Source organism: Panthera tigris, chromosome F2 (genome assembly GCF_018350195.1).
Source record: "Panthera tigris isolate Pti1 chromosome F2, P.tigris_Pti1_mat1.1, whole genome shotgun sequence".
Classification (NCBI taxonomy): Eukaryota; Metazoa; Chordata; class Mammalia; order Carnivora; family Felidae; genus Panthera; species Panthera tigris.
This window is the reverse complement of record NC_056676.1, coordinates 71,608,601-71,633,773: the sequence shown is the minus strand read 5'-3', so window position 1 is coordinate 71,633,773 and position 25,173 is coordinate 71,608,601. Positions and strand designations below refer to the sequence as shown.

General features: G+C 44.6%; 1 protein-coding gene across 4 annotated transcripts in view; it reads left to right on the top strand.

Moving 5' to 3' along the window:
* ASAP1 (ArfGAP with SH3 domain, ankyrin repeat and PH domain 1) overlaps nucleotides 1-25,173 on the top strand; it is a 310,634-nt gene that overhangs the window by 122,597 nt on the left and 162,864 nt on the right. The gene's annotated exons all lie outside the window — the stretch shown is intronic.

Sequence of the window (25,173 nt, the reverse complement as noted above, 5' to 3'; positions counted from 1 at the left end):
AAATTTCGTTCCCAAGGAATGGGGCACCCCCTTTTAAAAATATGGTTACATATCTCTGCAGAAGTGGGTTTCTAACACCAGCCACTAGCATTTAGTGTGGTGCGAGCCGTGTCCTCATAATTCCTGGTTTTCATGGTCAAGGCTCCGTGTGAAACAGCTGATCCATCTTGCAGAGAAGCAGATTGTGGCAGAAGGTATGGGTAACTTCAAACCCCTAACACTGGCTGTGAGATTAGACCTTACATGAGAAAAGAGGAGTTTCCTTTGCCTCCCCCGTGTATTTACAGGCTAAAGCAACCACAAAGTTCAGAGGAAAGTGTAGGATTTGTGTACTTCTGTTCATTTTTTTTTTCCTCTCTCACAGTCTCATTGAGAGCAAAGTGCTTGAGGTTTGGGGGGTTTACCTGAGAAGCAGGGAGACTAAGTCAGAAACCTGGATCTGTTGTCCTTAGGAGCTGTGTGAACTTCTAGAACTCCCCTCACTTCAGCTTTCTCATCTGTGAAATGGGTTTGAGGGTTCCTGATTTGTTTGTCTTCATTGAGTTCTGGTTCTGCCCCCAGCATGGTTACTGGGTAGGGTCAGAGGACGCTGGGTAGCCCAGAAGGAATAGTGGTTTCTCCTGCAGTCCCCCTGCATTAGATTTAGAATTAACAAGGGTATTCAGTGCCTGCGGATTAAATACCCAAGGAATTATTTTGGGTATTTTTGTCCTTTGTCTTGAATGTGTGTATTCCTCAGCTAGAGAAATTGGTGGCATGTATTGAAAAGAAAGAAAAGACAAAAGAAATGCTGATTTGCATGGAAGGCATTTGCAAAGAAAGAAGAATGTTTTCTCATTGGCAGATATTGTCTTCATGTGTTTCTAATGAAACAGAAGCCAATGGGTCTCTGGTTTATTTCTTTGTTTCCACTGTGATGTTGTTGATGTCAGCAAAAAATGTGGTTTGTTTTTTGGAGAGGGTCATGTTTTCTTTTTCCATTTAGCATAGGAATGGTGGATCCTATCTGCCACACCCCTCTAAAATACTAAAATATGTCTAGAATATGGGATGTGACTACAGCTTTCCGTGGTCACTTAGATCCAGTCTCAGGATCTGGACTCTGAAAATTCTTTTGGAAATGCTCATGTAACCATAGTGACAGACGTGCATAACACTGCCTAATAATTACTTTCTATGCTGTTCCCTTGTACTGTCTATTTAGTATCATGTGGAATGGAGGGCCCATACTTTTAGGATGTGAGTGCTAATTTACATATGTTAACATGGCCCTGTGATTTTTTTCAATGCAGGGAAAGTAAACGTTGAGCCTCAGTGAGAACCAGTCTTCTCAGAATCTCTTCCTTCCCTCGCTCAGAATTCATTGTTTGCCCAGCTGAGCTCCACCCCGATGGGGCCAGCTTCCTGCCCCCCTGACACCTCTGTGGATGCCATTTGTAGCTGGAGAGCTTACCTGCCGATTTCAGTGCGATGGGCCCACGAACGCCCACAGCTCTCAGTCAGTAGACACATCATGAGCCAAAGAAGACATTTATGTAATCTGGGGACAAATTTGGAAACTCCTGTGAGAAATCTCACAGAAACCCTTTCCAAATGTGAGCTAATGGCTGCCTTTTGTGGTGTTTTCTAAAGCATTTGAAAACCATTTCTGTATCTCTACTTCCTTTATTTCCACCCATCAGACTTTCCTTTCTGGTGCCATGTTGTCAGAGTTTGAGTACTGTGACACCAGTTTTGGATATCTGTCATGAGAACACATGTTGCTTGCTTCGTGTGCATCTTTTTGGTTTTAAAATGATTTTGTTTTTGCTTACTTTTTTTTAATGTTTTATTTATTTTTGAGAGAGACAGAGCACATGTGGGGGAGGGGCAGAGAGAGAGGGAGACACAGAATCCGAAGCAGGCTCCAGGCTCTGAGCTGTCCTCACAGAGCCCGACGCGGGGCTCAAACTCACTAACCATGAGATCATGACCTGAATCGAAGTCGGACGCTTAACTAGCTGAGCCACCCAGGCGCCCCTTTGCTTCGTTTTTAAAGATGGGATTGTCTAAACATTTTTCCGTGTGGCAAAAATGGAATTGATGCTGTGAATTTGTTTTTGTTGTGTTGAATTGAATTTTCTGGGTCTTTCACCTCAACTGAACTTCGCTTTATCTTTTTTGTTGTCTTAAACTCACTGGACAGAGAGCACTCGTGGGGTATACGGTCATCAGTGTGCTTCCCTTGCTGCCTGTAGACATGACCTCACTACCTCCTTACATCCTTGCTTCAGAGCGGTTGTCATCCGGGAGGTGAATGGCCAGGCTGCGCGAGACAGAGACTGTTTACTTCCTCTTGTGCTCTGATCCTGCGTGGCAGCAGCTTTCTCAGTCTTATTTAGGTTCCCGTGGCTGGTGGTCCTCAGCCCCAGCAGGTATCACGACTCCTCCCTCTTGGAGCTTCTGATCCGCACAGGCTGGTATGGGGCCCCCGGGTCTGCACAGAAAACACTCACAGCCGGGCGAGTCTGGTGTGAAAGGTTGCATGCGGGGCTTGGAGGGCAGCCCCCCCCCCCCCCCCCCCCCCCCGTGCACCAGCTAGGCCTCACAATGACGAAACACGGGTGAGGAGTTGGGAATGTTCCCTCCACCCTGGGACTGGCCTCCATCAGCAACGGGCAGGGGGCCTTCTACCCCCGGGCTCGGGCTCATTTTGTTCCCCGCCTCTGACACTGCCGCTCCTGGCGCCACCCACGAGCCGCCCTCCCCATCCTTGTGCTTCTGCCCTTCGCCTCCTCTTGACTCCATTTCAGCCTCACGGAGGAGAGTCACGCGTGCCGCCACAGAGCTTTTTCGTGAGCGCGTGTTTCCGCTGTTGGCTCACCCAGACAAGTGCCGTATTCTTTGTCTTCCTCAGTTCGGGTTGGGCCTGCCACCCTGTTTGGTAAGAGGTCAGGTCAGGTGCTCACCCCAGATGTTCACAGCTGTGCCGGGTGTGGTCCCAGGAGGCCCAGTGGGGGGTCTGTCCAGGACTCATGCTGGCTTTTTTGTCATTTTCAGAGCCTCCTGTCGGTAACATGACCATCAGGCGTCTTTGCCAGCTCACCCTTTGTATTTCATGATTGTGTGTAGTAGAAGAGACCCTAAATTTTGAATTAAGATTTAAGAGTTAAAATCTTTCTGGGCTCAGCTTCCTCCTTTATAAAATGGGGGCTAATGCAGCTTTTCTCCCAGTATTAAGTGGAATGTATGTGAAATTGCTTTATAAACTATTACATAGAAAGAAGAGACTGTTGTTACAGCTGTAACAGTATAGTACCCCCACCTTTTTATCCTGATGACTCCCTCCTTCCCCACCCTGCTTTATTGAGATATAATTGACATATAACACTGGGTAAGTTGAAGGTTTACAACACGGTGATTTTATATATGTATATAATGTTTGTCACAATGAGGTTAGTTAACACATCCATCACCTCACCTAGTTATAAGAGTGTGTGTGTGTGTGTGTGTGTGTGTTTGTGTGTGGTGAAAACTTTTAAGGTCCGCTCTTTTAGCAACTTTCAAATAGGCAATTCCATATTCTTAACTATAAGACACCACACTGTACATTATGTCCATAGAACTTTGTTATCTTATAACTGAGAGTTTATGGCCTCTGTCTCCCCCCTCCCCCCAGACCCTCCCCCCCATTTTTTTTTTTTAAATAAATGGGAACTGGGCTCTGGGAGTATGCTATGTCTAGGACACCATACCTTATTAATAGCAATGCCAGACCTAGAAGCCAGGCCCTCAGGGTTCTTTTTGTATCTTTTTTTCAGCACAGAGCATCGATTCATTCATAGAAGGTCTTGAGGCTGGATCTTTTTCTTTTCTTCAGAGTGGCCTGCTTGTTTTTTGGAACTTATCTCTTTCCTTGCTCACTCTATCTTAGAATCTGTTCCCGGAGCCTCTGATGAACCTCAGACATTATCAGGACATTGACTTCTGTAAAAAATGTAGCCAGTATCACCTTTTAGCTTGATTGTAAGTACCTGTGTCCCTTTCCAGTTCTTTTGTTCTAGAACTATTACCTAAAATTATTTATATTCCATATATATATGGAATGGTTCTTTTAGTAACTGTTCTATTTCTCAGAGTGAGCACTTAGCTCGGTGCATGCCCATGTTTCCAAAGTGCTTTCTGGCTCCTGTGCTGGCCACGAGGAGAGCTTTTGCACACAAGCGAGCCAGGATGTCTCAGGGGAACTGGTAATTGAGAGAGGGGTATTGACCTTGTGGTCATCAGTCTGAATGTGCCTAAGTGAGTAGCAGCCCAAAGCCATTACTGCTGCCTTCCAGGAATCTTTAATAAATGAATTAGTGGGCTTTCTGGGCTCTTGATGACCTGTAGAAAGCCTCATACAGGCTTCATTTGTTCACCCATTTATTTTCTTCCGTTGGGGCCTGAAATACAACCCCCTATGTGGAAATCTCCCAGCTATGGGTTTCAGAGCTCTTGGAATGGGAGGAGTAGTTGCCATTTGTGACTGTCTTCTGAGCGCTAGGAGCTTTGTACACTCGCTAATTTCATTCTCTCTAAAACCGTAGAGGTGGTTATGATTATACCTTCGTATTTCACAGACGAAGCCACGGAGTCTAAGTTAACAACAACAACAAAAAAACAGCTTAAGATCACCCAGCTACAAAGTACACAGTATTTTAATATGGACCTATAGTGTGAAGAATCTGTTCTACTACGTCCCTCTTCCAAGTGAAGGGCAGGGAACTATGGAGAAAAGAGAGGTTCACTGGCCATTTCCACCCTTAAGTGTGGGGGAAAGAAGAATCACACTAGGCCAACGAGGAGGACTTTAAGAGCTCCATCTGACTCCTTTGGTTCCTTTCAGCAAATATCTGCTCTGTGCCTGGTACTGTGCTGAGGGGAAGAAGTGTGTTGCCATTCACTTCTCTTGGTCCCAAGGAAATGGACTCCTGTTGATCAGACTCGATCAAGTAAAACGGTCCATCATCGGGTGTTAATGCCCAAGGTACATCCCTGACAGTGAGTGCTCTGGGAGGTAGTGGGAAGAGAGAAGTTGCCGTATCAAATTGATCTTCTTTGGCACAAGGAGGAGATGTAGCATCCCTTTTACTGTTCTCCACCTAAGAAACTTATTAGGCATACTTAAAAGGTAAATGATGGTTCAAGGTGGATTGAGGGATCCAGTGCATGGGTCTAGACCAGAAACCACAGCTTCCTGATTTCTGCAGCCTGCTTCTCTGTCAACTAGGTTTTATCTTCTCTCTGCCAAAGAACCCACCCTCCTCAGTTCTGCACTGTTGGCCCATAAAACAATGATGTCACCATGAACAGATGAAGTGAAGACGCGCCCTCTGGGAAAGGAACTCAAGATGCCAGCAGGGCCCATCTTCCATGCCTCGGTGACAGGCACGTCCCTCCATCCATCTGCAGAGTAACCACACTCTGGCACCCTCTCATAGTCAAGGCCTGCCTTTCTGACCTGGTTCTTTTCAAGGGTGGGGGTCAGTACGAGCAGGGAGGTGCGCACTAGCACGAGAAGAATGAAGCAGTGATGGGGCTGATGGTGCTATAGGCTATAGAGCTTTATATGCGAAAGGAATTTAGGCGCATTTCCCTTTTTCAGATGCAGAAACTCAGCACCAGCACAGATAAAGGCCTGCAAGATCTCACAGCAAGTTAGGGGCTGAGCCAGGACTAGACCCCAGGTCTCTTCACTCGAAGGCTCAAGTTGTGTGCCTGCCCCTCCCTATCCCCCGCCCCCCCACCCACGTCCCCGCTTCATCCCATGGGGGTGCTGGGGCTGACAGGATTCTGAACAAGTCTTAGGGGTCGGAATAATGAGCTCTGTGACGAGAGCACAAGTTCATAGGTTTCGTCCGTGTGACCGCCTGCACCTGCACAGGGCAGCGTGCACAACCCTGGCTGCACGTTACAGTCACCTGGGGAGCTTGAGAGACGTGTGTGGGCCCCACCACAGCCCAGTTGAAACCACTCCTTGTCCTCCTGCAAGTATGACCTGTCTCACCTAAGACTGTCATCTTGCAGTGACATTGCAAGGTTTTCTCCAAGTGCCATCGGGAACCCCAGGGGTGCCAGTTAAGAAACAGACTCCGGGTCTCGTCTACTTCTCCTGAGTACAACCTTCTGGTGTCAGGAGCTGGGCTTCTGCATCTGAAGCAAGTTCCCGGTGATTCTGATGCAAAACCAGTGTTCTGACATGGCGTATTTCCTTCTAGTCCGTCCTCCCTGGCCCCCCACTGGCCCCTCCTGATGCCTCCAACCACTCTGCTTCTGCTCATTCCTTCTTCAGGGCCAGACCTGGAGGGGAGGAAAGCGGGCGTGACCTTGCCCTGGCAGGGCCTCTGAACTTCAAGGTTTTTTTTGTTTTTGTTGTTGTTTTTTTTTTTTTAACATTGGTTTGGTTTTTCTCTTTCAAAAGGGAAAGAAATTTGCAATATAGGCTTTCTTTCATATTAATTTTAAAACGATGAGTGATGATGACAACATTAAACTGAACCTTTTTTTTTTTTTTAAAGAAACTAGATCGATCCACTGGCCAATAAGCAGTGGGATTGTGTCTTTCACCATTAGCTCATCCTGTTTTTGAGCTTTGTTTGTGAAGTTACCCTTTGCATCATCACTAGAAATACGGCTGTCACTGGGCACTCAGCACTGACCTCAACATAGCAGAAAAAGTGTTTCCCACTTTCCTCTCAAAATGCACAGGGATCCGACAATGGTGATACTAGAAAAACATAATAGCCATTATTATCAATATTCTCGAAAAGAGAAGTGACAATATTTCTCCCTTCTAAGCTTTTTCATTTCTAGCACATCTAAACCTTCACTCGACTGACTTTGTTCTTTCTGGCTCTAGGATTTCGTATTGTACTTATTACAAAGCACACAAAATGGTTCTACTCTTGCTCTGTGCGATGCTATTCCACAGATAAAGAAAACACTTTAAATGAAGGACAAAAAGCCCCCCTCAGGAATGCACTTCTGCAGAATGCATTTCTGCCTGACATCTTTTGACGCTTTAATTTTGAAAATTTCACATTTTTAAGGAAAAAAACTGCTTGTTTCCCCTCTTCAGATTTATCGTCTTCGGTATGAGGGTTCTCTTCGTGTTTGTGGAGATGGTCTTCTGCTTGCTTTCGGTGTTTTGTCTTCATATCATTACTTTTGTGTCAGGCGGTAAGATCAGAGACGTGCTGAAGCATTTTAGCTTGGGGAAACCATGTTTAGAACTGTGGACTCGGGGACGTCCACTCTTCTCTTCCCAACCTTGCCACCATAAGTGACCCTTGTAACTGTGATCTAGAACCACAAATTCAGTCCTGTCTTTACATTGCTCTGGTGTCATATAAAGGTTTTGTGGTATCTGTTCTAAAATCTGTGCAATATTGAAAAACCAGTGGATTTATTGCAGCAGGATACAGGGCACTTTACGATTTGGTTGGATTTTCTGGATATTGAGGACTGTGAAGCAAAGGTGAACGGGTCTGGAAAACAAGTGGGAAAGGGATATTTGAATTTTCAGATGACGTTTAGCAAGTTACTTAATTTTTCTAACTCTCTGTTCCTTCACTGTGAAACAAACCTAGCATCATTACTTCATCGGAAAGACTATTTAGGGACTGAGAATATTCATGTAAAGTGCTCGGCTCATAAGATTGAAGGTAGTGAGAGCAAGATGAGCTTAACAAATCTTGGTTGAATATGAGTCACCATCTGGAATCAACTCTCAGGCTTTGTAACACAGACCATTCTGTGACCAGGGGTCTGAATCTGTGCCTTGGGCAGCACAGTGGCCTTGTTTTGGTCTTTGTTGTTTTTCTGAAATGAATCAACTACTAGTTGTATAACGAACATTCAGGTGGGAAGGAGCCTATCCCCAAACCCTCAAGCACGCACCTGCCTCCAGTCGACCAAAACGGCGATGAACAAAGTAAAGAAGATAAAGTTAGGCCTGAAATAAATGGGCAAATAGCATCAGCTCATTCAACCTGTTAGTAACTTAGTATTTCTTGCCTTTTTTTCCCTTCCAGTATAAAGACTTCCAGTTTTATTCCCACAGGGATTTTGTGCATCATAAAAATAAGAAAGTGGGGGGGGGGGGAATGAAAACCAAACAAAGTGGCACACAGTTCTTTTAAATATGAAACAGGGGGATGGTACGCTAAATTTAGTAATTCAGGAGTGGAGATAATCATGTAAAAATAGGTAGTTTCAATGGGGACCATTTTTTAATATGAAATCCAATAATGAAAGCAAGTTTAACTCCATGGATGATCAACCCAGTGGTTTCTAGTTTGTCTAGTTCCATTTAAAAAAATCTCGTGGCTTCTATCGTATTTCTGAAAGATGCAAAAATAGAAGACCAAGAAATATGGTGATGTGGGTTGGTAGGTGTTGGAAGCCTGATTTCTAAGTGAGATGAATAGCGTGAGCATCTGAGCTCTGCATGTAGAAATGGAAAAAATGCTACTGATTTTGTTCCCTCCCCTCTTTCTCCTTGAGGTGGTAAATATTCTTTTTACCAAGTCTTTAAGGTATAACTTCTTGGTAAAGAAAAACGAGTATTTTGCAGCTATGTGGCATATAACAATGAAGTGCCTTTGTGACACATCATTATCATTTGTATTATTTTTTAAAAAGAGCAGAATGAGGCTGAAGATACGTAGGGGAAAACTGCCCGTTTGACACATGTGCTGAAGGATCCCCTTTCATCGGGTCTGGACCACTTGTCAGTAGGTAGCTTCTTAATCTTGCTAAGTGGGTGGTTTTTTTTTTTTTTAATGTTTATTCATTTTTGAGAGCGAGAGACAGTGCAAGCAGGGGAGGGGCAGAGAGAGGGAGACACAGAATCTAAAGCTGGTTCCAGGCTCTGAGCTGCCAGCCACAGAGCCCGCCTCTGGGCTCGAACCCACAAACTCTGAGGTCATGACCTGAGCCAAAGTCAGATGCCCAACCCACCAAGCCACCCAGGCACCCCGATCCTGCTAAGCCTTAAGAGCAGCCTCACTCAGGGTGGGAAGAAGGGGGACTGGGCAGTGAGGAGGTTTGCTGCTCACAGGGCAGGTGGGACAAGTCCCTACAGCCTGGCAGCTGGCTCTGCGGGTCGGTGAGGGTGTCCAGGGGACCAGGAGAAGCAGTTCTTGCCGATGGGCAGTGTGATCCTCAAACTGCCATCAGGAGGCACAGGAGCCTGTGGAAGGGACAGTGATTTGTTTGGCCAGGCAGACTGGTGGATACTTGTTTTCTGTGTTGGTGACTCATCTGGAGCTGTGAGATGAAGGACTCCTTGGATGTTGGTTTATAGGAGAGCTTTCCATTTCCAAGAAGGGAGATTCAGGTCAGTCACTAGGAAACAGTAATTTGAACAGACCAGAAAATGACTTTTAAAGGCAGAGAGAGACACCAGAGTAAACTCTGTAGCTCTGGCTTAAGCATTGTTTTTTTTCTCCCAGCAACTTCTACCTGCTGGCAAAAATGACCTCCCTAAGCCTACTCTGTGCTTTGGAGGGATGTTGTTGGTTTCTTTTGTTTTTTAAACCCAGATGTCAGTACCAGATTGCCTTCTCCCAAAGAAATAGGGTGAAGATCGGGCCTAGTCCATTTAATTTTTATACATGTTTGAGTTGAAAGAATCTCTTTATTCACATAAAGTGAGATATCAAAATGGAAAGCTTTTTGACTTCTGTAAGAAACTTGTCTGTAAAACTGGTTATCCAATTAGCCTTTTTCACAAGGGAAGTTATTTCCTTATACTTTTATGTACGGAGCTGTTTCTGTGTTAAAGATCACAAAGATAGAATTGAAAGAACGTTAAAATCAGGCAGCATCCAAAGTACAAGGGACTTCAGAAATATTCTGGACAGACTGTAGATCATCATGCATTAGTGGGTCATGGAATGAATTTAGTGTTCTCTTTACTAAAAAAACCGTTTGATCTTATGGGAGAGGAAAGCCTGAGTCCAAATAGGGGAGTGACTTAGTTTAGGCTTTTTGTCTTAGATGTTTGAGAAGTACTTACGCTTTGAAGTAACGCCTCAAAATACCGAGTCTTGGGTACTTGGAACGCACATTTGCCCTCCCCGTCCACTCCAGAGATCAGCGATGCACCAGTTAAACATAACCCTACCCTGACACGGGTGCCGAGTCTGCTCTTACAACCAGCAGCCCCCACCTTTATGTACCTTCCTGCTCGGCCCAAGACAGTGACTCAGCTGGTAGTGACCCTGAGGCCGCCACCACCGTCCGGGTAGAGTCCTGTCTTTCCTCGGGAAGCAGATACCTCCAGTGCACAGGGGAAAGAGCCAGCTGCGTGCAGTTATCCCACCTGGAGGCTGCGAGGATCCCCACGTGTAGGTGAGACGCGGAGGGCACTTCCCTAGATGGCATGCAGGTCCTCAGCTGCACCTAGCGTTCAGCACACAGGTTCAACAGCCTTGTTTTCTTTCCTGCTGTTGTCCCTCCGAGCGTATGTAAACAGCCATTTGAACTGTCGCTACCTGTATTCCCAGGACATCCTGTTAGCCGTGTTTTTGTCCGCTTCCTTGCTGCTAGAGGTACACTCGAGGTCACGCAGTGGCTCTTTTATTTGGAGGCCATATCACAGAAATCCGCACTGGCATTCTGTCTCTGGCTGTGTGGGTAATTCTGAAAACCTTGGATTTTACTTTCAAATTCATCCACAGCTGAACCAGGCTCTGCCTTTTTCCTAAGTCTCAAGAATGCATCCCAGACAAAAGGCCAACTTCAGTTGACCTTAATTCTCCCTCTGCGGCATTCCTTTATTTCTGTGTGTTTGAAATTCAAGGCCTGTTCTGGTTTCAAGTACACTTTTTTAAAAGTCTAAAACAGAAATGTATTATTGGACCGATAATGCCTCATGGAGGCCAATAATGGTTTTATGTACAAGCCACAGTACTTTTTTTGTTAGTGGTTTAAGTGCCTTTGACTGTTCTTTCTCCTCCTTCCCCCCTTCTCCCTCAGGTTTCTGGAATCATGGTAAGTAACTCGATATTGCTCTTGTCCTGCGTAATGTAAGCTAGCGTTGGCGAAACTGTTGGGGCAACGCTTTGGGGGAAAGTGTGGAGTTTAACAGTAGTAGAATTCTGTGGACACTGCAAATGATTCTTGAACTGCAGAATTATCAAGAAGCTTGAATGCTTCCCCCCTCTTCCCAAATTTAGTATACCAGCAATAATGAATTTTTTTCAATATTTGGAGAGTAAAGATCACCCATGATCCCACTACCTTAACTGTTTTTAGTTATTACTCTTCAATCTTCATTGCCACTTCAAATTTTACTTTTTTACTTTATCGAACGGTGCAAAGATTGCCCTATAGTTTTTTCTCCATTATTTTAAGGGCCACATAATAGCATCATCCCATAGATGTTTCTTAATTTACTAAGCCATTTCAGTGTCATTTGGTCTTTAGAGATTGCCTGCATTTTAGCTGAGACCATGAATGCATTAATCCACTTCTTTGAGTCATTAGCCACTTGTCCCCTATCGAGTGATCTCTTTGGGATGCTTTCCCAGAAGTGAGATTCTTGGGCACAGGGGATGGAGAGCCATCTTTTGGAACTTGAGCTGCCATATTGCTGTGTCAAAGTGTTGTGCAGCCCCACTAGTCACAAAGAAGGATGGTTTTTGGAAAGACCACTCTCATAGCTGCTCTGGCTGGCTCCCAGCTAGTGGCTTCCTGGAGGTCTCTCTCTCTCTGTCTTTCTCTCTCTCAGGCCTCTCCTTTGACAGACTCCATAGGAGACGGTTTTCCCTAAGGAGAAAATTTGTCTGAGCTCACTGCTCTTGTGAGGGAAGTGTATCCTACCCAAAGGGCATAAGAAGTCTGTTCCCCCACCCCCCCAGTCCCCCCTACCGACCTCATTGTTTCTGTAAGGATGGAGTACATGCAATTTATTTATCAACGTCAAGTTAGATTTTTATTTTTATTGAGAAGAGTGTTCTGTCTAGATATCAGAATGGTTGAGGGCCAGGCTGTGGAATTAGGGTCTCTGGGTTTGACTTCCAGCTCCCCATGGTGGCTGTGGGTAGGGCGCTCAGCCTTTCTGTTCTAATCGTCCCCATCGAGTTAGGCTAGTGGGAGGATTTGATCTGATCCTCCGTCTAAAGTGTTTAGCGTTGGGTCTTGTAAAGACTATTGGGTAAGTGTTAGCTGTCAGTATTCTGTCATGGCACACCATTTCTTTCCCTGCTCCTCAGTCCGCGAATTACTTGAGTACTATAGCTATTAGGAATTCCTTTTCTTTAAATTCTAGTAGCCCCAGGAGCTGATGGGGGCTGACTGTGGGCTTTGTTTTAGCAGTGGACTCTGTGCTGTCTACTGGTTTTGCAAGGGCTTTCGCAACCAGAGTGTACGAAAGGGGCTGACTGCACTTCTTTTCTGTTGGGAGGGTGGCTGCCTGGGTTCTGGAGCCTGTAGGAGGTGCTTAAGATACGGTTGATGAGTGATACGTTCTGAAAGGTCAAAGAACTGTGGTTGTTAGCTTTTCTGTTCCATTGCTTACCCCTCCACTCCTTCCCTCTATTCTCCTTCAGGAACTTTACTGGATTAGCCTTGGACCCTCCCATCCATCTTCATTGTCTCTAATTATCCTGCTTTTTCTGTGCTTCATTCTTGAGATAATTTCATCAGGTGTATCTTGCAGTTCACTAATTTTCTTATCAGCTATGGATGATATTTAACCATTCCTTTGATACTTTTTTTTTTTTTGGAAGATCTGTTTAGTATTTTTTTCACATCTGTCAGTTTTTATTATTTATTTATTATTTTGAGAGAGAGAGAGAGAGAGAGAGAGAGAGAGAGAGAGAGAAAGCATGAGCAGGGAAAAGGACAGAGAGAGAGAAAGAGAGAATCCCAAGCAGGCTTCATGCTCACAGACGGCTCATGACCCTGGGATCATGACCTGAGCCCAAACCAAGAGTCAGACACTCAACTGACTGAGCCACAAGGCACCCCATTCTTCTCTCATTTTTATTCTTATTTTAGATCTTTGCTTTTTACAAATTGTGTAATCCGATAATTTATATAGTTCAAATTCTTAGGGAAATTTGTTTTTCTGTTTTTCACATCGGTTGGTTCTTACTCATGGTGGATTGTTTTCTTTTATGTTTTTGTGTTTGGGAAAGGTAATCTCATTATCAGGAAGGCTTTGTCACTGGGTGGTTAGGACAGCCTAATTGGAGTCCTTATCCTCCAGAGTGGTTTTACATTTGATTCTCCTGGGCTGCTTCCAGCTCCAGAGCATTTTCTCAAATTTAATTACAAAACATTTTCTAAGACCTCAAACTTACTGGGGGCGCCTGGGTGGCTCAGTCGGGTTGAGTATCCAACTCTTGATTTCAGCTCAAGTCATGATCTCACCGCTCCTGGGATCGAGCCGTGGAATCTGGTTGGGATTGTGTCTCTCTCTCTTTCTGCCCCTCCCCAGCTAACATATACACGTACTCTCGAAATAGATAGATAGATAGATAGATAGATAGACAGACAGACAGACAGACGGATAGATAGGTCTCAAACTTACTGAGAGTAGCAGGCACAGCTCACAGAGCTCCCCACCACCGCCATCTGAGATTGAGTTGCTGACATGACACCTGCCACCCCGGAATCACTTTTCAGCTCAAGAGACCTCATAACACGCAGGTGCAATCGCTCACCAGGACTTTTGTCATTTCGGGGGAGGCTTCCCTGCCACCCACAGCCTAGACACAGACAGACCAGCCTTCTTTCATCTCCCTGTGCCAGTGGGTGGAGTTTTCTTTTCCACAGGTCGTCCATTCATTGATGTTAGAGCCCCTCGAGGAGTCCAGCTTGGGGAGGGAGTACCACCTCCCCACCTCTCCTCTCTTCCTGTCTCTACATGGGTGTTGAAACCCAAGCCCCGCCAAGGTTACCAAGAAATGGCGAAGCCTCCCAGGCCCATGGCAGAATTGGCTCACGCTTTTACTGCTCTGGTCTTTTCCTCTATTCATTTCTTCCTTTCTTGCAAGTTCACTGTGGGTGCTAGTCGTACTTATCCAGAAGCCGTACTGTTAGAAGTCCTTCTTTCCTTTTTAATTTGTATTGGGGAAAGTAGAGGGAACTCCCTTCCAAATCCTGATTACTTGATTGTTCACATCTAGAAACATTTCTGAACATCTTCTGTTATTCTTCCTGTGCTGGGTACTCTGGGGAACAGTGGAGGAAACAAGACTTGACCCCTGTCACAATTCTTATTTAAAGCCACCAGTGGCTTTCTTTTGCCTTGAGAAAAGGGCCAGATCCTTGGCCCGGATCACAGTGTTCTTTGAAAGATCACCCCCCGCCTTTTTTTTTTTAACCCTTCCCCTTACACACCAGGATTCTAGTCCCCGTAGCCCTTCCTTGCTGGTGCTTGTCCCTCTTTCTTAAAATGCCCTTCCTTTCCTTTGATGCTTGGAGAACATTCACTCTCCAAAGCCAGGTGAGACACCACCTTCTCTCTCCGGGACAGTCCCCCGGCCCTCTGAAGCAAGGCTCCTAGAGGCCTTTGTGTTTAGTTATTATCTTAGGCCATCATTCGGTTCACTTGTGCTGTACCAATACGGTCACCACCTGGTGGGTTTCTGGAAGGCAAGGATTTACCTTTTATCATGTTGGTGTTCAGAAGGAAGGACAAGCACATTGCTTAACATATACTAATTACCTAATAAATTCCTGAATGAAATGCAGTATTTGTGTGGATGAATAGCTAAATAACAATTCAAGAACTACAGTTATTATAGTAAGAAATTCAAGAATTACAATTATTATAGTTTTAAAAAAGTGACTTAAAGAACCATTGTTTTCTAGTATCTTTTTTTTATTGTTTATTTTTCAGAGGCAGAGAGAGAGAGCATGTACGCATGAGCACAGGGTAGGGGCAGAGAGAGAGGGAGACAGAGAATCCCAAGCAGGCTCCCCACTGTCAGCACAGAGACCGACACAGGGCTTGATCTCACGAACTGTGTGATCATAATATGAGCCAAAATCAAGAGTCAGATGCTTAACTGACTGAGCCACCCAGGCACCCCCAGTATTTTTTTTTTTTGAGAGATAGAGTGGGTATGCACACATGCATGGAAGCAGGAAAGAAGGGGGGTGGGGGTGGGGGGAGAGAGAGAGAGAGAGAGAGAGAGAGAGAGAATCTTAAGCAGGCTCCACGCCCAGCACAGAGCCTGACTTGGGGCTCAGTCTCATGACCATGAGATCATGACCTGAGCCAGAATCAAGAGTGGGACACTTAACCGACTGAGCCACCAGGCATCCCCCATTGTTTTCCAGTATTGAAGAGGGAGGAACTACATAGACTGGCCGACCAGGGGTGGTACTTGGCCCAGTTCTGCAATCTGCAATCACTGCTGGTCTCCCACTGGGGGTGCAAGGAGAGAGTCAAGTGAGCACTTAGGGGCAGCACGGCCTTTACTGACTAAGGAGCTGGGGGGGCCTGGGCGGGCCTGGGAACCATGTCTGCCGTGTGAGGTGCTGGTGATCATGGGACTGTCCAGGCCTGCAGTGTCTTCCACAGGGAAACGTGGAAGGAGCAGGTGCAATGAGGACCTCAGCAGTTTTCTCCCATAAGTTAGGAGACCTGGTTGTTGAATCTTGCTGTCTGGCGAGCATTCCTGATTTGATTTGCCTTTAGGTTAAGCCCAGCCCGGTATGCTCAGGTCTCATTGTCTTCTCTCCCCATACGTGGAGGGACGCTAAAGAAATGTGTGTGTCTCTGTTTACCCCATACCACATCACCTCCTGGTCATGGTCAGGAATCCTCTGCCTTTTCCAGTTGTTGTGGTTTTTTCCTTCTGTCCAGTTTTAACGGGGGCTGGAATGTCACAGATGTCAGCGTCTGCAGCACAGGGGATGAGCAAGAAGGGCAGGTCTGAGAATCCTAGGGCTGCCGTGTTTCTACCTGTGCAGCCGTAAACAGGCTGCTTTAGCTTCTCTGAACCCGTTTCCTTATATACGAAATCATGAATCATGCCTACATTGCAAGGCTGTTGAAAAAGAAAAAAACATGGTGACCTGTGTCACACGTCTGTGTGTATATGTCTGCTTCATAGAAGACACTCAAACTGGAGAGTTATTATTCACGTGTAACGCAAATAAGCCCTAGGCTTTGGAGCAAGGCATTGCTGAACTCGGTTCTCTGATCATGCTACTTAATGGCTCTGTGATCCGTAGAGGTTAATGATGCTGCATGGGCTTCTTCTGAGATGCAAGTCAGTAACCAAGAACACCATTCTACTCAGGCCCTAGAGAGCAGAGGCCTGCTTAGACTTACTCGAAAGTGGTGGTCGTGGGAGTTAGTTCCCGACCGCCTCATGATCTGTGTCGGCGATTGCTCGTGTTTTGTATTTACGTGTTTCCTTCTCCTCAAAGTCGCCTGGCCTGGACTTGCTTGTGCTTCAGAGGTCTCTTCTCTGTGGCTCAGCCAGTGTGTCTGTTCATTAAGGCTTGTACACCTAGTCCATTATGGCTTCTCCTCCAGCTCATTTTCTTTTCTTTTTTCTAGTTCAAATTCCAGAGGGTCAGATCTGATTGGCCCAGCTCATGTCTCTTTTCCCCAACCATATCACGGGTTGCTGGGGAGTCCTTGGATCAGGCCACCTTCCCCGACCCAGTTAGCAATAGCTAGAGGAAAAGTGTGGTCCTTTGCTGTAAAACCTGGCGATCTCTTACCTCATCTTTTGAGTTGGGGCTTTTTGAGGGCAGGTGTTGTGGTCCACACACGTAAGCAGACACTATGTGCCAAGTAAATGGGAGCCATTCGTATTAATAAACATGTTAGGTATTGGTGGGGGGCTCTTTTTCTGTGTTTCCATGTTGTACAAAAGTGGAATTATTCTTGAGGCAAAGGGTTAAGGATAACTTTCGGTTTCAGGAGCTATTTCTTCCCTCTTGATGCAAGGCAGACCTTTGGTTGGAATGTAACAAACTCTGGGACAATGAGTCAAGACTTCCACTGGTTTGCATTTTTCATTAGCGTGTCATTCAAGGAAATCCTGGCTTTTGGGTCATGGAACAGGCCTCTCTGTTTATCCTTCTGCAGAAGTAAAATATTTGAAGCATTTAATAATACCTCCGAAGATAAACTTGTATTTGAGGTCTGTTCTCCTAGAACTTTGGGGGGAGAATTTTCAATGGAGCCTATTTTAGAAATACTTTCAAAATTTTGTGATGGCCTTTACTCCAGCATGGATCATGGAACGGGAGGGGTTCTTACAGTCTAAATATTAGTTAAAGGCATTTGAAAAACTAAGAATTCCAGCCCACATTCAAAGACTGCTTTCTTCTTACTGAATAAAGAATCATTTTCCGTCCCAAGTGTTTTCTGAAAAGGACAGTGAATAAACCTTCTGTAAGTTATCTGAAATCCCACATGTATTTTTTTTTCCTTAAAGCAAAACTAGGAACATGAAGAAAATCTATAAAATACATGTTTTTCTCACATGCTGGTTGTTTGCTAATGAGATAAGTATCCCTCGTGTATATTCTCCTCGTCTGGCAGTTATTTTTATTTTTGGAACATGTCGTCTTTTCATTTTTGCTGTCATTGTGAAGTTCATCTTTTTTCCTTTTTACCTGTTCACCATACTCATTTATTCATTCTACAAGTGTTTGCCGTATTCATATAATATGTAAGAATTATGTTAAGTACTGGAGGTTGGCTGTCAGTCGCCCTGGAACTAAGAAAGAACAAAAACTGAGGGAGGGAGATCCTTAACTATAACCTCCCTCCTCCAGAATGTCCCCACCCCAAGGCCTGGACCCCTCCACACATACCGTTTGTATGAACTCTTGAGGTGTCAGACATTCCTGTTCTGTGTCAGCCATGTGGATGCCTCAGGGGTCCACTTGAGGGGTCGTCAGCCCTTAACTTAGACCCAAGTGGGTTAGACATCCCATGTGCGAGGTCTTGCTGGCAGTCCTTTCTCACAGTCAGAGATGCCCTGGGTTCCCCCAAGCCTTCCCCGACCCCCATGCTCATGAAGCCCCCAATCCTGGTATTTCTCAAGCACCCCACCACCCTGCACCTCTGTTCTTGGTCTTCCTTAAACTTACCTCCTAGAGGAAAGGTTGAATTTTATGGGGTGGGTAAGTCATCCTGTTAAGTGAAAGTGGCCTGAAAGTGGGAGGATACCCTTGAAAATTGCCTAGAAAGGACCATGTTCTCGGCCAGCACATCGACTGTCATGTTTTCCTTCCAGTGCGTTGTTTGTTCATTTGAGCACCGAAGTGGTCGGCTCGCATTTAGAGGCTGTGACGTCATAAGTGCACATATACACATATGCATACATACACGTGTTCAAACACTAGACTCCCAAGCTGGTGAGATCCTTGGAATACACCGGCTGCAGGAACTAAGGGATCTGTCTTCCTCAGTCTCCCCCGCCCAGGTGGGGTTCATGTGAAGTACGCTTTTTAACTAGTAATTCCTCTCCCACTCCCACACTTTTTTCTGAATACATATGCATACAATTGAATCAGTGTGATTTATATTTCTGCATGACTTTCCTTGAGGAAAGGGAGACCCTAAGAGGCCTTGAATTTTCCTGAAAGCATTTTATCTTGAAGGGGTAAAAGCAGATTTGGCTTTATGTACCAAAATGTAGTTTACGTTTGTTTTAATGTGAAGCTGTTTCCCTCCACAAATCTCCAGTGCCTTGGAAAGAGGCTCATGTTCACCCTGTGGCTCTGTATGCCTCTGGCATACCTCTGTTCATAATGCAGTACATTGGTTGGGGGCAGTGAGTGGTTCAGCACATAGAGACCCGCGGGTCCCCATAGAGGCCTAATTGGCCCATGTTTCATACATACATGGGGTCATCCCAGCATCTTTCACATCCACTGGGCTTCCAGACAAGGATCGTAAGTACCATCTGGGGCCCTTCTGGAACTCCAGTTGAATCTTGATTAAGAGAAAAGCAGTGGGAGTAAGAGACACACATGGGTTTGGTCCTGGTGTTCAACTGTCCTGGATGAACTTAGGCAAGTCACTTAACCCCTCAGGATTTCCATTTTTTGTTTTGTTTTAAAATATAGTATGACAGCTAGAATATGAAATCTCCGAGGTTTTCCCAGCTCTGCAGTCAAGTGAAATAGGAACTTTTGGCCATTAGAAGTAGGGAAAAGCGGCAGAAGCATCGTTGGCAGAGAGATTAGCTGAATTGCACTGGACGTGTGAGAAGTAGAAGACTCAACACCTGGTCACACAAAGCTCATACTCTCGTGGCCTGGCAAGATGGACGACCCTTTCGAATAATCAGAGACGGTCTGTGATTTGGCAGGAAGAGTCTGTGTTAACACAATGTGTACGCTGTGTCCAATTTTACTTGTTTAACCAAGTGGTCTTTACACTTATAAAGACCTTACAGACCTTCTATTGTCCCAGAAATAACAAGAAACATTAGGAATGTCTACTGAATGGGAAGAAAATAATGAATTCTTGGGTCTTTTTTTTTTTTTATTCGCTAACTGGACAACGCATAATAAACAGCGTTGGTTGGCCTTTTTTCTTCCTTCCAAAAGGAAAAATAAAAAGGAATTGTAGTGTATTCTCTGTCCATTATTCCAAAAACATTTTGAAGACAAAGGAAGCACTTAGGTATTTTTTATAATCTTTGGGACAGTCAAGGGCCTAATAGATAAATGCAGTTAATTTGAAAGTCTCACTATTTCTTAATTCTCACATAAGAGTTACCCAAATCTATACGGTTTGCTTGCCTTGGAATTCTTATTTGTTTCTAATCCGACCTTCTAGGATCTCTGTCTCAAATGAAGACATTGTAGAAATGCAAGTGCTTCCTACAGCCCCTTCCGCTTTCCTGTCCATTTTAAAAAATTGACATGCATGGAGGTCATGCGAGGTGATGGCGGCATAGCCCATGAGCGAGTGCACATGACAAGATAATTATGGCTCATTAGGTTTGATTTTAAGAACAGCATTCCTAATTTATGATAATTTCGCTTGAAAATTTGCTACAGTCCTAACCCAACCCATAAAAGGCACTTGTTGGACCAGAGCTCCACTGTCTTTCGTTTCGTTTTGTCCATCTAGTCCTTCAATATCAGCTTTAGACTTGAGAGGAAAATCAGACTGCAGGACAGGCCCTGCATCCAGGGCCACTCGGTGGAGCCTCTCAAAGGAGGTCTGGCAAGGGTTTAAAGTGAATTTGAAGCATGTAAGCATCCACTTTGAGGTTTTCTTTCCATAGCAGTAACTCGTGAGAAATTACTTCGGTTATTAGCTGAAATGAAAGGGGATGCATTTAAAAGAAGTGGAAAATAGAATGCCTGAAGCTTGTTGGGAACAAATAAAGACCTTGGGGAAAATCCCAAGGGAGAGTGCTCTGATATTTAGTAATCCCAAGACACAGAGGAAAAAAATCAGCGCCTGTCAGGGAATGAGTCATCACTTAATTCCTCTGAATTACAGGCAGATTGTTATTTCTTAAATCACACAGGTCATGAATTTTGTGAACCATACTGTGTGGGGAGAATTTCTTTTTCCTTCTTACCCCTAGCATTTAAAACATTAAAAAAAATTCCATAAGTAAATATACAGATTCCCTTCTGGTATTTATTTTTGAAACTGATGGGACAGATAGAGAAAATGCTCCCTTACCGCTTACCCCAAAATTGGAAAACATAAAGAAACATGAGAATTGAGACAAGGACATTTCCTAGGGTTTTTTCAAGAAGAAATCAAAAAATCGGTCAACAATCATATATTGTGTATCTACCAGGAGAACCCAAAGCCATTGCATTTGGAGTGTAAGAATTATGAGACACATGGCCATAACTTCATGGAGTTACGTTCTCAGAACTAAGAGTACTATGTATTGAATACCTGCTGTGTCCCAGGCACTTGCTGTATTTCTGACCCTTCCCATTAGATCTGTGACACAGCAGGATGAAGGTCCCGAATCTGAGAAGGATCTAGGGACTTCCCTGTACTCGCAGAGCAATTCAGAGGTAGAACTCGAAGTCAGACCTAGGTCCTCTGGGCTCTGGTATCTGCCGTGTTTCTCCAACACTCACATGAAACCATTGGAAAGTAATAGAGGGCATACCCAAGTGCAGAAATACTTCCCTGAGACCTGAGGGTGGAGGATGGGAGTATCAGGGAGGGCTGGGAAGTCTTCACTGCTGGAGTGACCATATAATTTATCCAAACAGAGTGGGGTGGCTCTGTTAGTTATGCCAGGGCCTAGAGTAAACAGGGACTGTCCCTTATACACCACCCAGGCAGGCGCTTCATGGAGGAGACAGACTTGAAGGGGTTGGGCAGATCCACACTGACTTTTTCTGCAAGCTCCTAAGCATTCCCTAACCACTTCCATCACAGGAGACCCTGTGGCACTGGGGCCAGGAGCAAGTGACTGGCACGGACCTAGCAGAGCACCTAGACTGGCACCTCCTTCTTGGGCCCTGCTATCGTCGTTCCTGGGAAAGGAGTTCACTCAGCCTAAGGCATTTTATAGGGAAAGTTGAACTTCTTAATTTTTATTTAAAAATTTTTTTAATGTTTATTTGTTTTTGAGAGAGAGAGAATGTATGGGGGAGGGGCGGAGAGAAAGGGAGACACAGAATCCGAAGGAGGCTCCAGGCTCTGAGCTGTCAGCACAGAGCCCAATGGGTGCTCGAACTCACAAGCCATGAGATCATGACCTGAGCTGAAGTTCGATGCTTTAACTGAGCCACCCAGGCGCCCCCTGAATTTTTATTTTAAATCTCCCAAGTTTTAAATGTTTGGAAGCTAATTCAGAATTTACAAAAGATCATTATGCAAGCCATAGAAAATAAACCCATGCAAGTTGAATTTAGACTCTGAGCCACCCATTTGCTTTCTCTGCTCTAAATTATAACAGATTTTCTGGAATATTATGGTCCAAGTCTGTGTTACCCAAAGTGTATTGTGTGGAGAACAAGTTCTGAGACGTTAGTCGGCACTTCTAAAAAAGGATGGAGATGGGAAGTACGCTTTTGAGGCCAAGTAAGTTTGGGAAATACTTTGTTAAGCAAAGTTGAAATTAAAAAAATTTTTTTTCTTCAACAGGAGTCTCATGGTATTTTAATGTATTAAATCTCTGACTCTTCAAAGGATGCAGAGTGTGGAGCATTTCCCAAACTTACTGACTCCAGATCCCTTTTGTCTCACAGTTGGGCTCACGTTGCTGGAAAGTACTGATCAAGTGAAGAGTCCTCGAACTTAAGGTTATTCTAAATATGTGAAAGCCCTGAAACCACCCCGTACTCTACCCCACTTCTGCCTGTGAAACGAAAGCCCATGGACTCCAGAGTCATGTCGCGTGACCTGTTAGCCAGACTCTACACAGTTTGACCGGGAGGGAGTTTGAGCCGCTAGTCTGTTCCTGGTGGCGGGCCTTGTCATTGGAGAAGGGGAAAGCTGTCTGTTCACTTTTGAGAAGTGGGGTCATTTGGGGATCTCTGAGGTAACTAGATCGCAAGCTGTCACTCGACAATGTGCTAAGTGGCACTACGGGCAGCCAGAATGTATTTAAAAGGGGAAAAAAGCTTCCTGTGAGGGTGTCCATCATAGTTCCTGCACTGGGCTCACCCAGGCTTTCCAAGAAGTGCCCACTAAACATATTGTTTTACTGAGAAACCAGCACGGATTTTTGGAAAATAGAGTTTATAAAACCATCGATCGTGAGCTGGGATGCTTTCTTAGAGCCCTTAGTACTGCAGCTCCATTTTCTAATTCTGATACTTGAGACGGAAACCACTTTTTAACAAATCATTCACAGGAAACTTGCCCCTTCCTTTACAGTACAGCTGTACTGTAATGTCCTTACACAAAATGTCATTTAATAAAAGCTTTTGTTTGTATTTATCAAAGAAGACTGAATTCTCTTTATCACTTTTGCTTTCAAGTTCTATTTTTTCTTACATATTTTCTGAAATTTACTACATGCTTCGCTTCTAGGTGAATACAAATTTTGCCTTAGCAATCTTATCCCAAATATCACATTACAGGAACGCATTCGTGCTTAAAAACATTTTGTATTTAGCTACCTAATAAATGTGATTGAGGTAATTCATCACGCTCCCCGAGGTCAGGGGTTGTCTCTGTATTTCTCGCTCTGGGAGATTGTTCCCACTGGATCTTTGTCAAACCAGTGAATTAAGAGTGGAGATTGGGTTTTTTCCCCCAAATACTCTGTAGATGCATCCCCATTTCAAGTAAGTTTGGTATACCCAAGTCTGAATGCAGGAGCGTGATCATTTACATTACAAAAGGACTCATTCTGATAAAATAACTACATAACGTGACACCAACTGAGGAAAGCCTCTCTGAAATGTTAATGTGCATCTTTGAAGAAATAGGATTTAATTTCAAAGGTTTGACTTGTAGCAAACTACTTCGACTCTTGTCAACAGGAAGATTTACCTTTATGAAAACAACACCCAGAGGAACATAATCTTTCAATCATTTCTGCCTCAGAGCAAAGTCTAGTACCTCGTCCCTGCTTTCCTCAAGTAATACGTAATCAGTGGGTCCTGGTCTGTGAGCATTCCTCTGCTGATGACATTCTGTCTGAATTGGCTTCCCGAGGGAGCTTTATTTAAAAGGGTGCACTGTTGGGGCGCCTGGGTGGCTCAGTCGGTTAAGCGTCCGACTTCAGCTCAGGTCACGATCTCGCGGTCCGTGAGTTCGAGCCCCGCGTCGGGCTCTGGGCTGATGGCTCAGAGCCTGGAGCCTGCTTCCGATTCTGTGTCTCCCTCTCTCTCTGCCCCTCCCCTGTTCATGCTCTGTCTCTCTCTGTCTCAAAAATAAATAAAACGTTAAAAAAAAATTAAAAAAAAAAAATAAAAGGGTGCACTGTTGAGGACCAGCTACTGGGGGCGGGGGAGGGGGGTGTTGTGGGGGTGGGGCATTCCACATTAGCCATTGCTCCCTTTAGCCACTATCCTGAATGGCACTCAACTGTAATTTGCAAGAGGATTATTAGTTAGATCTCTGTGACTCCCTGGTATGCGGCAGCTTTTTAGAAGTCAGAAACTTCAGACCTTTCGTCAGTGTTGTGACTTGGTGGCACGAGCATTATTAATACAGTAAAAGATGATCCTTAGTGCCTGCTGGTACTTCAGAATCATGTTTAAACACACAACTTAAAATTGTCCTTATCAAAAGAAACTTCACTGTTTGACAACCATGCTGACAAGTAAGTCTTAAAAAGAAATACGAAAGTGAAAGAACTGGCTATTAACTTTCAGCAACAGGGAGTGTTCAGGGGACAAATGACATACCTATCAAGACCGATGGAAGGCTGTTGTAGTGGTAACAGCTCGGCCCATGCAGGAAAAATAACCACGAGGGTTTGGGGCATAAATATTAAGTGGGAAAAGTAGAATGCAAACTGCATGCAAAACACTGATTCGTGTTACATAGAGTTGTACGTGAGCAAGGATGGGAAGTCAGGAAAAAAGATCGTGTTTTCGAGTTGTGGAGTTATGTGAAATTTAAAATGTTTATTTCTCATTCGTTCAGTATTATGTCCAAAAAGAAAACCAAAATTTTCCGAGGTGTTTTGTTGCCAGTAAAGTGTGTCCTACGTGCCTCGTGGCAGGAAACAGCAGACTTGGGAGAAATACCTACTTTTATTTGCTTTTAGCAATTTAATCTCCCTAAGGTCATGGAACACCTGTGAACAGGATAATTTTTTAAAATTAAATTTTGATTTGGGAGGCTTGAGTTTTAAAACAACATTTTATTCCCTGGGTGGGCTTAGAAAGAGTCACCTAGCCTCTCTGAGCCTTCGTTTCCTCAGAAAGGAAAGATTGTGATAATATTTGGGCAGCTGGGGGACTCAGATGCAAAGTAGTAAAAGTGAAGAAAGTAAAAGGTATTGTTTTATTTTGGAACAACATTCATGCCATCTGATGCCCCCTGTTCTAAGTGAACATCATTAGGTTGGTTGCTGCTCCTTAAGAAACACCCGTTGGCGTCTTTGGTAGTGTCCTTTTATACACCGGACACTGGAACCGTCTTCTCTGTATACGGACAGCAAACAGCACCCGAGCTGCATTTTGGTCAAGTCTTGCTCCACATTTCCCACATGGCAGTTCTTAAAAGAATCAACATCTAGTGTTCATTAACAGAGCAGT